This window comes from Patella vulgata, chromosome 1 (assembly GCF_932274485.2).
Source record: "Patella vulgata chromosome 1, xgPatVulg1.2, whole genome shotgun sequence".
Classification (NCBI taxonomy): Eukaryota; Metazoa; Mollusca; class Gastropoda; family Patellidae; genus Patella; species Patella vulgata.
This window is the reverse complement of record NC_065879.2, coordinates 52,819,267-52,833,562: the sequence shown is the minus strand read 5'-3', so window position 1 is coordinate 52,833,562 and position 14,296 is coordinate 52,819,267. Positions and strand designations below refer to the sequence as shown.

Below are 14,296 nucleotides of genomic sequence, written 5' to 3'. Positions count from 1 at the left end.
TATTTCAGATCCATACAATAATATCGGTCTTATTATATAGTCAAATATCTTAAAGGATGTTTTCAAATATGGACGACCAACATTTCTGATTAGTCCTTTAATTGGAAGCAACGCCTTTTTAGCCTTTAGCGCAAGATTAGAAAAACAAATTCTTAAGAAGATGACAGTCATCATCAAACCATGGGGGCTGTTGTTTTGTGACCTTGCAGTTTTTTGGGGGTATCCGGATCAACAGATTTCTCTACGTCGCATTTGATAATGTCATAGACTTTTTTTTCGAAATTATTGAAATTTTCAAGAATATTTCTTGTATTATAGTATTCTGCCCTTCTGGGCTTCCATACTAGTCTAGAATATTTCTGCCTATTAACTGTCTCAGAAACTGTTGGTTCCTGTTTGGGAGAAACGTGTATATTAAAGGTTAAGGGTAGATGATCTGACTCTGTCCTGGAAGAAACCTGAAAACCGGTGATAATATCAAACACATTTTGTGACACAATTAGATAATCAACGACGCTGGTGCCATTATATCTGATACAACTGTGTAGGCCAGCCGAGTCATTTGGTTTCCGACCATTTACAATGTGGATATTGTAGATTGAACACAAGCTTAAAAGTCCGAAAGAAACTGTTGGTTCCTGTTTGGGAGAAACGTGTATATTAAATGTTAAGGGTAGATGATCTGACTCTGTCCTGGAAGAAACCTGAAAACCTGTGATAATATCAAACACATTTTGTGACACAATTAGATAATCAACGACGCTGGTGCCATTATATCTGATACAACTGTGTAGGCCAGCCGAGTCATTTAGTTTTCGGACATTTACAATGTGGATATTGTAGATTGAACACAAGCTTAAAAGTCCGAAAGAAACTGTTGGTTCCTGTTTGGGAGAAACGTGTATATTAAAGGTTAAGGGTAGATGATCTGACTCTGTCCTGGAAGAAACCTGAAAACCTGTGATAATATCAAACACATTTTGTGACACAATTAGATAATCAACGACGCTGGTGCCATTATATCTGATACAACTGTGTAGGCCAGCCGAGTCATTTGGTTTCCGACCATTTACAATGTGGATATTGTAGATTGAACACAAGCTTAAAAGTCCGAAAGAAACTGTTGGTTCCTGTTTGGGAGAAACGTGTATATTAAAGGTTAAGGGTAGATGATCTGACTCTGTCCTGGAAGAAACCTGAAAACCTGTGATAATATCAAACACATTTTGTGACACAATTAGATAATCAACGACGCTGGTGCCATTATATCTGATACAACTGTGTAGGCCAGCCGAGTCATTTGGTTCCCGACCATTTACAATGTGGATATTGTAGATTGAACACAAGCTTAAAAGTCCGAAAGAATTTGTCTGCTTATCCTGTGAGTTTCTTTGAAGATCAAATTCGTCAATATCATAGAAAGCATCATCTAAGCATGGTAAATGTTTGACTGAATCGCTGAATAGATGATCATGCAAAGAGCCATCACCGGTTCTGGCATTGAAGTCACCGACTAAAGCAAATTCACAAGTTGTATAGTCTGTCACAAGTTCAAAAAGTTTATCTTCTAACAAGTCATTTCCACACTGTTTATCATGGACAGGGGAATTTTCCGGTGCCACATACACTGTTCCATATACAAGATCACAATTGAAATTAAAGAAGTCTCCATACCTTTAGCAATACCACCACGCCTGTGATTTTCGCGTAGACAAGTAAAATATTTGTGATTTGTGAACACATCCTCAAAATTAACCGCCTCATCACCACACCATGTTTCAATAAGACTAATAATATCATAGTTTGATAAATAAGAAATAAATTCACCATCGTCAAGGTGTCTCTTCAACCCATTAATTACATTCCACGATATACATTTCACGGGATTATTGTTACTATTTGTATCACTTGCACGTGTGTTGACCTGACGGGTCTGACCTATACATTTCAGTCTTGCTCGAAATCCCCAAGTGAGAATATTTTACCATCAATAACAAGTTTGTTAAATTTTAGGTTAGAACTCCTACCCTCTTCCCTAGCAGCCAACATGTGAGCGATAAGTTTTTTTCGGGTTTGTCGGACATTATAAGAGAAGTCGTTAAATATTTTAATATCAGAGTCCAATTCTTTGACACCGGAAACACAACAGTTTTATCGCTACCACTTTTAAACTTCACTAAGACCCCTTTATCTTTCAATAAATAACATTTCTCAACATCGATAGATCGCTTAATGTCTCTATAAACAGTTTTGTAACAACCGTCTCACATCCCTTTCTCTGTTCTTCAAAATTACCGATGACATTAACTTTTAATCCGCGAATTATCACATTGTTTCTTTTGGCCTCATTCTCAAAATTATTAAATTTCTGTTGTAAATCAACAATCTGACCCGCTTGCTTCTGATTTATTCTTTTAAATTCAGCGTTAGATTTTCTTAAAGTTCGTATTTCATTGTTTAAGCTCCTTACCTCTTCTGTTAAACTGTTGACCTGATCGGCTACACTTTTGATCTCCTTCACGCCATTTTTCACTTCTTTCATGTCATGCAGCGCTTTCACCATGTCGGCAATACTATAATCTTCAACCTCTCTAACTTCCTCCAAATCGCCTTTTCCCATCCCCCATCTTGCACTACTTGGTCCAGGGTTACTTTCCACGTCTCTGCATAGTAAAATTAATGCCATAATATAAAATATTACGCTCATTTTGGAATATTTTGTGGCGACAACTTTCTTTCCGTCCACACTTGCCATCATCTTGATAGGACGCTCCTGTTCATGCGTTTGCAGATAACATAGCTATAAGTTCGGGAATTGTAAAGTAATCTAGCAACGTCCATGTGTTGTGAAACTCGAAGTCGTTGTTTCAGGAATATGACAGACTACAATTATTCAATCCCACCAAGGTTTTTATTTTACTTAATTATTCTCTTATTTAGAATTATGTTTCATGTGGTATTTTTCAATAAAATAGCTTTCTTTTTCCCCTCAAGAGGTCGTTGTTTTCGCTATTAAATCATTATATTATTATATTGTAAAAGTGGGTTCTTTGGGTGTTATTATCTGAATATAAGACGAGATCCAATATTGAAGTTTCTAAGTAATTTATTAAGTGGAGATCATTGATTATTAAAGTTCAAACAATATTAAAAATATATATTGTAAAATATTCGCTGGTAAATAAACAAGTAATGAATCATATAAATTCTTACGTTTCCGTTTATTTTAGAGCGAACCATTTTTAATTATTTTTAGACACTAAATATCTACATTTGAAACATATTTAAATAAACAAGTATTTCGTCGATAAACGTACTTTTCCATTTATTCATTTATGCTTACGTAAATTTTGAAATATCTATTAAAGTAATACTCGATTCTACTAATCGTATTTATCCGATATATTAGGATATAATTCTAAATCTTAAGTTAAGATAAATATATATATATATATAAAGTTTAACATTTAAATTATACATAGAGCGCTTACCTGAATATAAGACGAGATCCAATATTGAAGTTTCTAAGTAATTTATTAAGTGAAGATAAATGGTAACTTTGAGCTAGCTTATTTATATCTTCTAAAAATAAAATATTGTGCATATTTTGTCCATATGCACTGTTACAATATTATCATAATTTCATTTTTAAAGCGCCACATTATAACAAGTTATTTCTAAGAGCTGTACAATCATATTTTCACAATGGTACACGTATGATTCTATTTATGTGATTCTCTAAACAGATGAGTCTTCAGTTTACATTTAAACTGAGATAGTTAGGTACACTCTCTGGGTAGTTCATTCCAAAGTTTGGCTCCCCTTATGGAAAATGAAAACACGCCCAAAACGTTCCCTTGCAATGCGGACACGTTATAAGATAAATTACATAGTTCGATTGACAAATTCATTGCCTGTTTGACATAAAATGGATTATCATCATTGATTTTTATGGATGATCCCACAGTGATAATGTCACAGGTTTTACACTTTATATTACCACATTTCGAAACTACTGGTACTGAGGCGACTGAATCATATTTAGAAGATGTTATAATCCTAGCTAGATTGGAAGGTTGCTTTAGATTGTTGATTATATACTGTTCCAAAAAAGAAATTCAATGTGACTTTTCGTCGTCGGTATACCATCGCTCTTCCATCGCCTCGTTGCAACAGGTATCGCGACACGTCGCTGAAAGAAACTGTTCTCTAGCGTTGCTGTGGCCATACCCTCTGTGTCTGAACCCATTGAAGTCGGATTTCACGGTGTCGGCATATTTCAAAACAGCAGCTCGTAATCCGGTTTCACGTAGGCGTTTACGGACTGTCTGGTCTGAGATTTTACGCCCGTCCAGGAATTGCTACTGCAGTAGAGGTCGCTGTTGAGAACCGTTTCCGCAAATGACGTAACCGGATGTGACGCTCCAGGGCAGGTGGGGTCACTCTTGTTTGGCCTGAGCTTGGGCGGTTACCAATCCCAAAGGCGAGAAATGGTACTCAGGGAAACATTCAGCAGCCTGGCAACATCCGTCTGGGATTCACCTGCTTGTAACCGACCAATACCGTTGTTGCGTTGGTCTTCGTTCAGATGTGGCATCACTTGGTTCGTTGAGTGTTTGCATGTGCAACTGATTTTGAAACCGAGAACCCTGGGATTTTAAAGGCCTTAGATTTAGTTTCCATGCGAAAAGCTCGTGAAGTCGTTAAACTCATGTTTTTTGGTGCAATTACGCGAAAACAAATTTCGGCAAAAAGTATGACCAGTCACAAATAGTGACCCTACATTTAAATCTAATAATGAATTTCTTTTATCCTTACATAATGACATTAAAAACAAGAAAGATTTATGGAAACAACGATCCCGTTCAAATAAAAAATGATGAAAAATGGGCTGTGCGTTTCTTTTCTTCTTTTTTTTTGAAGAGTATATTTGTTTTTCTCAATATTATATCAATCGTTTGGCTATTTTTAAGGATATGAGTGTAATTTTCAATGATAGATTTCCCATTTTCCTAAGACGGATTGAGTGTAGTGACTAAAGCAACGTTCCTTTTATCAAAGTCTGCAGGAACTTTAGGTTGTCTTAACACGCTTTGATCCAGACTCAATGCTCTTTGACATCTTGATTTGACACAATTGTACAAATTCGTCTTGCTAGGTTGTATGGGATGTATCGACAGCACATACTTCAACCAAAATACAGGATGATCCCGCTCAGTGAGCATCTTGAAGTATGTGGTGGGGTGTAACTTTAGTGTTTTTCCTTTATATAGACTTAATAGAAAAAACAACGACCTCTTGGAGGCAAAAGAAAGCTATTTTATTGAAAAAATACCACCCGAAACTTAATTCTAAATAACGGAATAATTAAGTAAAATAAAAACCGTGGTGGGATTGAATATTTGTAGTCTGTAGGCTACAGAGTAACTTCCCTTGCCTGTATAATTTATAATGTAACTATGACGTTGTGACGCCATATATACACTATTGTTAATTGAATGCCTGAAGAGCCGCTATCCCACTGGGCTGATTGCGATTAAGTAGTTGTCTTTGGTGTCAATATATATGTTTTCGGGGAGGCGGATTCGATTTCTGTCATCTACAACTGTGTAAAATGTTCGTATGTTCACCAATTTAGCATATTTCCAAGATGGCGGAACATTTTCGAAACACATTGTTTTCATTCATTTACTTGTCGTTGATATTTACAGGTTTCGGAGTCCAATTCTGGTACATAGGCTATTAGCTAGTAGCACATTAGTATGTCTATGCTTTCACCACACCGAAGACGTAATTAGAGTTTACGCCGAAAATCTTAAGTCGTGGTCGACATCGCTGAAAAGCAAAGATGTTGTCACATCGAAGTCATGCCCGAAACTGGAATCCAAATGGATACCACTTTTATGCGTAATGAGAGTTTACATCGAAATCGAAGTAGTAGCCCAAGGTGTAATTAGAGTTGACATTAGAAATCGATGTCGTATTCAAAAGAGACACCGAAGTTATGGTCGAAACTGGAATCAGAATAGATATTAGTTTCAAAATCAAAGTCAAAATTGTAGTGGTAATTAGAGTTTAGGTTGAAACTCAAAGTGTAATTAGAAATGAAATAAAATTGGGTTTAACGTCCAACTCATAAATTTTATGCTAGCTGTTGGCAACTTTCTTGAGGAAAGATTTATCGCTGCTTACAGTTTCTGGGAAACTGGGAATGGGAAAAGAAAGAATAGCGTTGCGAAAGGGGCGAAAAGAAGTATTAATTTCCCATTGCCTTTAGCACTCAATACTAGTTTTTCTTTTCAATGTATTTCGGTTATGAATGGCTGCAGCGGGGCGCTTTTTATTCATTGGTGTAAAGTGATGACGTCATGTAGAGGAAAAGATCTGTGACATTAATTTCAGGGGAAACTATTACTTAGTAAAATGACATATTTTCACTCTAGAATCACCAACCCCTTATTTTGGTTAATAGTAAAACACTATTGTCACTGTAAAAAAAAGCTCTATATATATAAATATGCTTTATACGTTGATAATACGTGCCGATTTTATCCAATCCCACGGCACGTTTCGCTTAACAAACAAATACACAGTTTTCAATTTTCGATCCCCTTTTCTCCTACACTGATATTTCTGACTGTTGTTCAAAGATTTCATACACAAGAATACCGATTAAAGTATCTACAGAGTGTTCGTACACGTTAAAGATTTACATCATTTCCGAGCTGCTCACAACTTTCGCAGTACTGTTAACTGTTAACAACTTACATGGGAAAACATCAGTATTCAGAACTCTATCACTTCTTACAGTTTCTGAGATCTACGCGAAATGGAAAAAGAACAGTTTCGCGAATCGTACGAAAAGCAATGTCGTGGTCCACACCGAAGTTTGGTAAAAAACTGGAATCGCAATAGATATTAATATCAAAGTAAAAATTGTACACTGAAAAAAAACTTGTGTTGGATCTCAGAGAGAGAGAGAGAGAAATGGGGGTCTAACGTCCACTCGACACAAACTAGGTCATTTCGGGACTAACATATGGTTTAATTTTATTTACATAATTCGCTTGCGCGTAGGGGTCTTTAGCAGTGGGAGGAAACCGGAGGACCCGGAGAAAACCCACGAGGTTGGACAGGTGACCCTACTCCTTGCCACGTACAACCGGGGATTCTAAACCACGCCAGTCGACTCAATGACAGACTTTATGATACAGCGCGCGCACGCTAACCATTCAGCCATCCAACCCCCCGTGTTGGATCTCAACACAAGTGCTTGTGTTAAAACTAATCTACACAAGTTTGTGTGGTTTTGCATTGTATTAACACAAGTACTTGTGTAGATTTATAAAATCTTGTGGGGTTTTTCATATAATTAACACAATAATAATGTGTACCGTCAACAATTTGTTTTCTTTTTAAAAAAAAATGCATACAAAGTCTGAATTCGGGAGTCCCCAAGTTTAAGAAAAGTAATAGGCCTAAAGGGCTTAACTCGAATCCCGAAAATTATATGCTGTTCTTAACTGGATGGGTGTGAGTACTAATTAATCAACTGATTCATTAAAATGACACACGCGAGAATTCGTGATCATTTAAAATATGTAAAACAGTAAAAGCCTTGAAACCATATGCATGTCCTGTAAATCACGGTAGACCAAACTGTTTATTTTCACGTTTTTTTACTCAGACAATTGCCATACAGACTTGGGTGTTAATTGGTGTTAAGTTGTCTGTATAGTTAAAATGTCTGGCTGTTTTGGTCCAATAAACCATAGATCAAAGGAATAGGTCATATAGTGTAGGCCTACATGTGAATTTAGGCACCCTTGTCTGCGATATCGCTTCGGTGGAAGCGGACGTTAAATAAAGCTTTTTCACACATATAGGCACCTTGTCTGCGATATCACCTCGGTGGAAGCGGGCGTAAAATACAACTAACTCTCACACACACACAATTAAGGCACCCTGGTGTTTTTAAAAATTGACTCAGCAGTGTGCATTTAGCCAAGTAGGCTTAGTGAAGTTAGCATCAACAGAGGGCTTTGAGAAATATAATGGTCACAGAGAATACAAGACTGCAGGTTTGTAAATTTTTACGAAATAAAAACGAGCAGGCCTATTTAATTTAGCATCAATATATTGATTCTATGTATATTAATAATTCGTTTCGTTTAAAACAAGTCAGATTCAGAACTTTCACCAGAAGTGCAAACATGGCGGACATGGACAATTTTTCGATGCGTTTTTAAAAGCGGTCCGGTAATTCAGCAATCTAATGAATCTGTCTTCTTTTTTCTGAAATCGTGCTTAATTATTATTAGTTATTCGGCTCTACACCGTTGTTCAAATACTTATAATTTCAAGAAACACCCCGATAAGGACCAGCAGGTAAGAATCTGTCTTGATTTCATACTTGGCCGCCATCTTTGATTTTCATAGACTTTCTCGAAAAATGAAATGAAATGAAATGAAATGGGGTTTAACGTCCTACTGTTCTGCTGCTATGCTGGGCTAATGAAGATATAATTTTTGTGTTAGTTTTTTTAGTTGAAATGTAATCTGATTTCTGTAAAAGAAAAAACAACAAACAAATCAACCTTTAATATTGTCTTAAGTTTCTCTATAGTTTCGTTATTTTTTTTTTCAGTCATTGATGTTAGCATGTACTGCACAAAGACAAACTGGTAAAAATTTAATTTTCTTTTTATATATTTTTTTTTAATAATGCCCAATATTTTAATTCTTACAGTATATGATGCATGTAAAGATTCAGTGCCAGGATAAAGAAGTATTTATCACATAGTTATATCCAGTAGAGAGAGGGAGAGAGAGAAGAAATGGGGTTTAAAATTTCACTTGACACAAACTATGACATACATGTACTGGTACAGTACTTGTATTAAATTCGTGGAATCAAGTAGGCCTATGCAATATATATGTCCTAGAATCAAGTCCGACGGGTACTTCCGTTTCCGCCCTTTTCCTGAGCAGTCTTATTCTATTACCATATTTGTATGTTGTGTTATATTAATTCTGCATAAACCTAGAGTTGGTGTTTGTTGGATAGATCCTTTATACTTACTGGCGTTAGGTAATTTTGAGACTATAATATGGTTCAATTTTATTTGAATGATTTGCTTGGGGTATTTAGCAAAGGGAGGAAACTGAAGGACCCGGAGAAAACCCTATTCCTAGTCACATTCAAGCATGGAATCAAATAAAAGTATGGCCTATTTCAAATATGATATTTGCATAAAGAACGTACAGACTTAAATCCGGACTAACTAGCCGAAGGATTCGGCTGAATCAATCGGCACTGAAATTCGTCGAGTGTGTCCACTGCTGACATTCCGCCAAATGATTCGCCAGAACCAAACATGTTTGATATATTCGTCAATCACCACTCATATCGCGAAGTTACACGATTGTTTGAACTTTGAAGACATGTTCGTGGCCATGTTAAATCATGTGACGTGAAAGGTGATGCAATCGAGTGGTGAATCGGGTGAAGGATTTGTCTAGAGTGTCCAGTCATTCGGCCGAATGTCATTCCGATGAATCTCAATTGCGCCAATTGATTCAGGCAAATGATTCGTCGGGTGAATCATTTGGTTAGTGTGTCCACCGCTTTACTAGAAAAAAAAAACGGATTCCCTAAAAACCAACAAGGGAAATGCACAGAACAAAAATGTGAGGGTATCACAAACTGGCAGTCAAACGGTGACATGGGTGCTACAGCCTACAAATTCCAACTACATGTACCATGGGATCGATTACGTGCATGCCAATGTGTACATAGGACCCCGGTTTTATGTTCCATCGAACGACTAGACAGGCCTTCCGTCCTGCACCTCTGACAGGTGGAAACCACGCTGAAAAATCCAAATGAGTTTTCTCGGTCAACATTGGGAGCAAACACGCAACCTCCAGGCTAGCAAGCCAGCGCCTCACTCACTCAGCCACATGGCTCTCTTCTAATTACTGTGAAAGTCCAGTCACATGACCAGTAGGGGTTATTAAAACAAATTTTTGGGTGGATATTTTAGTTTCAGTTTCATATCACACAGGGGGATCACATGGTTAAGTGGGTAAGATGCTGACTCGTTAGCCTGGCGGTCGGGTGATCGATCCCTGCATTGGCCGAGAAAGTTCATCCCGATTTTCCAACATGGTTTCCCCTTGTCAGTGATGCAGGACAGAGGGCCTGACAAGGGCAGCTGTCTAGTCCTTCGAATGAGACAAAAAACCAGGTCCAGTGTATGCATTGAAATGCACGTAAAATATCCCTTGGCAGTTGGAATTCGATATAAGAGTAGGCGATAGTGCCGCTGCCCGGGCAAAATTTCCCTCATAGCACACTGTATGGCGTATGCCCGTCTTCATTAGCCCAGTATAGGAGCCGAACAGTAGGACGTTAAACCCCCATTTCATTTCATTTCATATCACAGTTTGTATATGGTAAGGTATCTTTAACGGGTAATTACATGTCATGTATTTATTTTTTTCATTTTCAATATTAGATGCCATAGCACTAATAGCAGTCAAAAAAACAATGGGAAAAGAAAGAGCTGAAGAAAGGATGATTACTGCATCTATGATTTCTGATAGCTGTTTTTGAAGGGTGAGTGTTCAATTCTAATAGAAAAGATTGTTTTTATGGTATTTTGGAATTTCACCATAATGTTTGGCACAATATAGCTGGGCTGGAGCGGATGAGACATAAAACTCCATTTCATTTCATTATTTTGGAATCTATAATTCCGTTTAGATAGATATTTTAGTTTCAATATCATATCACACACTGTATATATGGTAAGGTATCTCTAATGTAAATATGACTGTCTCATCTGTGGGGAGCCACGGTGGCCGGGGTGGGTAAGACGCTGGCTTGCATATTTTAAGATCGCGGGTTTGCTCCTGTTTTTGGCTAAGAAAATTCAGGACGGGGGGACTGACAAGGACAGCTGTCTAGTCATTCGGATTGAACAAAAAAATGACGTCCTGTGTACACATTGGCGTGCATGTAAAAGATCTTCTGTCAGAAATCGATATAAGAGTAGGCCTTAGGGTCGCGGTACCCGACAGAAATTCCCTCACAGCACACTGTATGGCATATGCCCATCTTCATTAACCCAGTTGGAGCAGAACAGTAGGACGTTACACCCCATTTCATTTTTTCATTTCGTCTCATCTGTGACAAAGCAAACCAGCACATTAAAACTTCCATTTTTTAACTGTCTGGTCAATTTTAGTCAACTAATACATAGTATGTTTTTTTTTTCTCAGTTTTACTACATCAGAAAGATCAAGACAGTTGGAAAGGGCTATTTATATCATGGAAACTTTTTCTCACAGAGCTTGATAATCAGGCAAAATGTAAGTACCATACATATTTGTTTTTTTAATTAGTAACTAGTACTATACACTTGGTAATCTAGTTATTCTTCTTGGGGCAATGCCCAGGGCTCTGCTATTTCAAGTACTTGGCATGCTTGTTTTTTGACAATCACTTTCATTGATTTTCTTCAAGTTGTGATATGTCTATTTTTACAGTAAATAGTTGACCTATTATTAGACTCTAGTCCCAAATCTCATGACTTTTTTTTCTGACTTCTGACCCATTTGATTTGAGCATAATTATCTGCCTGGGTCTTTAACTGGACAAGACACAATAAGTGTTATCAAAAGTTCAAACAAAATAGAGACTCAATCTCGATGTGGCAATGGGGGTTGGATGTCCGAATGGTTAGCATGTGGGTACTGTATCATACGGTCTGTCACTGAGTCAACTGGCGTGGTTTCGATCCCACGGTTGTACGTGATGAGGAGTAGGGTCGCCTGTCGAATCTCGTGGGTTTTCTCCGGGTCCTCGAGTTTCCTCCCACTGCTAAAGACCCCTATGCGCAAGCGAATTATTGAAATTTAATTGGAAAATATGTTAGTCCTGAAATGACCTAGTTTGTGTCGATGTAGCAAAATAAATTGTTTATTTAAACATTGTGAACCATAGAAAGTGTTCTTATTGTCTACTTTTTTTATTTTTTAGGCTGGAACACCCTTGCAAGAGTATTTGATGTATGATAAGAACAAGAGAACCCAACCATACCTTTTGAATATTAAACCATTAATTTATTTTATAGTTCTGGAAAAGAATGCATTTGACCTAATTTTTAAATATTTTTTAATTTGTTTTTAATGTTAAATATCCTCCCCAAACACAATTAGAATTTAATTCTCTCAGGAAATTTATGTATAATATAGAAAGTAAAGTGACATATAAATCACTTAGAATTTGGTCGGAAATCCTAAAGTAGAAACCAAATATATGCAGAATTACAAAAATCCCATGACCTACATTAAGGTGACTTTCTCTTGCTTATCAAATGAAATAGGGTTTAATATCCTACCGGTCTGTGTTATTATGGTAATTCTGCCCTACAACCTACTCTTTTATCAAATATTTCAAAGGTTTCTTTAAAATGAACACAGGAACACGCGCACATTGGATCAGATCTGGCATTGAGTAAAATATTTAAATTGTCAAGGTTTCTTTAAAGTCAACACATTGGGGGTGGTTTCGATTCCCCGCTTGTACATGACAAGGAGTAGGCGCACCTGTCAAACCTCGCAGGTCAAACCTATGCTCAAATGAATTATTGAAATAATATTGAACCTTATGTTAGTCCCTAATGGACCCAGTTTATGTCGAGTGGAGACTAAACCCCATTTCTCTCTTGCTTTAAAATACACACCAAGGTGTTTATGAGACCTAGGTTTATTGTCCTATGCGAACAACTATATCATCCCTTGCCATGTCCTACACCACTGACATGGGGGAACTATGCCGGTAAATCCAGATGAAATTTCTGGGCCAACACCTTATACTCACTGAACCAATGTAGCTCCCCCTTGCTTCTGACTTATATAAATATTTTGTACATATTATTTAATATTTGCCATTTTCTCTGATATTTTTATTTCGTTTATTTTACAATAACCTGTAATCTTGGTGCTTTCATTATTCAATGGGCGCTCCTTTTATGTACAAATGATTCATTTTGTTTGTTTTTTTTTAATGAGGAAAGGGTTCTACATAATTTTATAACTCCTGCAATAGTGCATTTTTCTTTTGTTAGTTCTGTGTATGCTACTTATTTCTAGATGCCTCACAAATCACATGTAAAATGACTTTGATGCACTTTTCAGTTTTTGAAAGTATTTCAATTTGATGCATAATTATATGTCATTATATAACACAATTTCATTAGTACTGGAATTAATTTTCTGTTAACATTCCAAATGTCTATATAGTTTTGATTTGACAGTATTAATTTACTTTTTCCTATCATTTTTAAATAAATAATAATTTAACAAACAAATTTATTGTTCCGTCATTTATTAAACCTTACAGGTTAAACAGAACAAAAGAAGAGGTTCTGCATGGGAAAGGTTGCTGTACTGGATATAAATTGGGGGAAAATGCAACAAAAGTTTTTGTTAATGGTTATACACAAGTTTGTATAAAATCACACAAGTTTCATAAATTTCAACACAAGTTTCATAAATTTCAACACAAGTAATGTGTAGAATTTCACACAAGTTTCAACACAAGTTTGTGTTGTTTGATAAATTTTAACACAAGTTTTGTGTTGTGTCAACATTTAACACAAGTTTTGTGTTGTTTCAACACAAGTTTTTTTTCAGTGTAGTCGTAATTAGAGTTTAGGTTGAAACTCAAGGTGTAATTAGAAATGAAATGAAATGGGGTTTAAGGTCTAACTGTTCTGCTCGGAGTGGGCCATGAGGAAAGTTTTGCCCATACAGCGGCGCTAGTCTACTCTTATATAGAATTCCAACTGCCAAAGGATCTTTTACGGTCACACCAATGTGTACACTGAGCTGTCGATTCGGTCTAGATGATTAAGGTTATGAGATAATTTTGACAAAGACGCAACCATATTAATTCAAAGACTAATTATTACACACAGAAATCAACTATTTCTGTTATAGGGTCAATAAACCCATATTTTGGATAGAAGTAAACACTCATAGTTGCAATAATTTTAGATCAAATATCGTCAATGTGAAAGAAAAGGCACTCCTGAATAATTATCTATATATATTGCCTAACCAGAGAATTTTTACCATTTAGATGTCATACGATCGTCCATTGTTCGGGCTATCCAATGACACTTTAGTTGTTTTGATTCGGTGAAATCTGGCGTAGTAATCACTTTTTTCGCAAGATCGCCATTTTTTTTACTTTTTATGGGTTTTTTTCTCAAAATATCGGATA

General features: G+C 36.5%; 1 protein-coding gene and 1 long non-coding RNA gene across 7 annotated transcripts in view; both read left to right on the top strand.

Annotated features, from left to right (window-relative positions):
* The window catches only part of LOC126830378 (chordin-like protein 2), a 424,750-nt gene that overhangs the window by 189,141 nt on the left and 221,313 nt on the right, over positions 1–14,296 (top strand). The gene's annotated exons all lie outside the window — the stretch shown is intronic.
* Positions 8,189–13,361, top strand: LOC126830618 (uncharacterized). 2 transcript variants are annotated; one of them, XR_007683889.2, is made up of 5 exons: positions 8,189–8,388; positions 8,648–8,684; positions 10,521–10,621; positions 11,287–11,376; positions 12,047–13,361. It is a non-coding gene; the product is annotated as an uncharacterized LOC126830618 (long non-coding RNA). The 2 variants fall into 2 exon arrangements; XR_007683882.2 differs by lacking the exons at positions 8,189–8,388; positions 8,648–8,684 and adding an exon at positions 8,956–9,091 and having other exon boundaries at positions 12,047–13,360.